The sequence below is a fragment of the Mastomys coucha genome, unplaced genomic scaffold (genome assembly GCF_008632895.1).
Source record: "Mastomys coucha isolate ucsf_1 unplaced genomic scaffold, UCSF_Mcou_1 pScaffold16, whole genome shotgun sequence".
Lineage (NCBI taxonomy): Eukaryota > Metazoa > Chordata > Mammalia > Rodentia > Muridae > Mastomys > Mastomys coucha.
This window is the reverse complement of record NW_022196898.1, coordinates 60,560,871-60,563,491: the sequence shown is the minus strand read 5'-3', so window position 1 is coordinate 60,563,491 and position 2,621 is coordinate 60,560,871. Positions and strand designations below refer to the sequence as shown.

Below are 2,621 nucleotides of genomic sequence, written 5' to 3'. Positions count from 1 at the left end.
TATATATATATATATACATATATACACACACACACAAACACTCACTCACACACACACACACACATACACACACACACACACACAAACATACACACATACATACTCAGACCCTGTCCTGGAGTGTGCTTATACACCAACTGATTGATATTCCATTGGAGAAAACTGATTTTCCTTGGTCAGTGGATCAATTACAAGTACCTTTGTGGTTATGAGTGGGACTTAGTTTCCACTTCACCATGCCAGTTTTGGCATATATATTGTTTGTTTATATATATATATATATACATATATATATATATATATGTCTATATATAATGTGTGAAATTCTTGAACTGTTTGCTGGAGCTTTGCACCAACCATTCAGTGTGTGAATATGTATATGTCTGCCTACCTGCCTGTCTGTCTGTCCATATGTATATGCACATACATGTGTATGCATACATGTATGTTTGAATTTGTATGTTTGAGATTATTGGAGTCTGCCTTTTGCTTCATTCACTAAATGTATGTATATTTGAACTTTCTGTCTTTCCTTCTTTTCTCTTGCCAGGCTCAAGGAGTTAAAAGAGGTCAGAGCTTCTCACTGGCCGCATGGAGTGCCAACCCCAGTTAATTGAGTTTTATTTCTTCAGAAAAAAGTCTTCTGAATAATTTCTCTAATCCCTAGCTGCTGTAGGCAGCAGCTCCTATCAGTATCTGGACCAATGCCCATCAGCATCTTGAAGCACTACCCCCCCTGACTGGCTGGCTGAATTTACCTACCCCACATTTGCCAAACTGGCATGTTGAAGTGGAAACTAAGTCCCACTCATAACCACAAAGGTACTTGTAATTGATCCACTGACAAAGGAAAATCAGTTTTCTCCAATGGAATATCAATCAGTTGGTGTATAAGCACACTCCAGGACAGAGTCTGAGCATAGGAATAGCTGCCCCAAATCTAAAGAACTCAATAGGATTTTTGTACTTTTGTTTCATTTGTTTAATTGTTTCAAAATGTACTTTTGTTACATTAGTTACGTTTGTATATTTTAATTTACCATTTTTAAAAATTATTGATCATTTGCCTGTTTGATTTGTTTTTCAATTTTCTTTTACTTTATGGTAATTCATTGTTTCTTTTTGTTGTGGTCTGCTTAATTTCTTTGAAAGAGAGTATGAGAGAGAACAAAGTTGGGTAAGTATGGATATGGAGATGTTCTTGGAGGAGTTGGAGAAGGGGAAACATAAAAATTTATCATCCATAAAAATTATTTACATAAAAATAAACAATAAAAACATAGAAACCTCAGACTCTGAATTGAATAATTGAAAAAGTACTTTGAGGACAAGACTCCACCACTTCCAGGAAAACATACATGGCTTTAGAGTTTAATGATGAAAACTCATATAAATTTTTTTTGAAAACAGCATAATATTTTTGTGGAAAGGAACCTAATAGAAATCATTCTCTTGAAGCCGCAGCAGCACATATACTAAAATTGGAACAATACAGAGAAGATTAGCATGGCCCCTGCGCAAGGATGACACGCAAATTCGTGAAGCTTTCCATATTTTGTCCTCCCTCAGAGGATCTGACACACACCCTAACATCCTGATGTTGGAGGCCCACTCACATTTGCTGGGCTGGTGAGATGGCTCAGTGCGTAAGAGCATTGACTGCTCTTCTGAAGGTCCTGAGTTCAAGTCCCAGCAACCACATGGTGGCTGACAACCACCCATAATGAGATCTGACTCCCTCTTCTGGTGTATCTGAAGTCAGCTACAGTGTACTTAATTATAATAATAAATAAATTAAAAAAACTTTAAGTGAAATATATAATATTTTCTAAGTTCTATACTATCTCTGATTTGTTTTTTGTTCAATATATGAAAAAATTTGAGTCCCTGTCAAATGTTCCCATGAATAGGGGAATTTTCTGAAGCAGTGATATCTCTGCTATGAATTATGACATTCAATAATTAAGAAATGAATGATGCAATTAAATAAATAGGATCTGTATACTAAAAATCAAATGCCACAAAGGTTTTTTCATATTGTTTGTATTTTATTTTTATTTTTGCCACAATAAAGGAAAAAGTAAATGTTAAATTATCTATCTATCTATCTATCTATCTATCTATCTATCTATCTGTCTATCTATCTGAAGTCATGTTAGCTTAGATTCTAGTTAACCCTTTGTGTTTTCCCACATGCATTCTCTATAAAATGAGGTAGCATGTCCAACCATGTACCTTTTTAGGGAATTTGGTGGTATTTTATTCCTAATGCCCTTATATTACAAAGCTCTAAAATGGTATTTTTTGTGTTATATCATTCCTCTATCTGGGCTCTGTTTTGAAATCTTCAATTCTAGAAATCTACTCACATTCTACGGCATATTTTTTATTCATGTTTATATTCACATTTGTCTTTCTGGGTCTTGTTTACCTGGATGAATTTTTCTAGTACCATCAATTTGACTACAAATTTCATGATTTCATTCTTCTTAACAGATGAGTAATACACTGTGTAATGGTACCACATTTTTTAAAAACCTATTATTCAAGTGAGGCACATCTAGATTTTTTTCCAGTTACTGGAAATTATGAATAGAGCAACAATGGATATAGTTGAGCAA

At 34.3% G+C, this 2,621-nt stretch overlaps 1 non-coding gene across 1 annotated transcript; it reads left to right on the top strand.

The window, feature by feature from the left end:
* The first annotated feature begins 1,446 nt into the window (after positions 1–1,446).
* Positions 1,447–1,558, top strand: LOC116094486. The gene has a single exon (XR_004120145.1). It is a non-coding gene; the product is annotated as a U6 spliceosomal RNA (small nuclear RNA).
* The last annotated feature ends 1,063 nt before the right edge of the window (positions 1,559–2,621 follow it).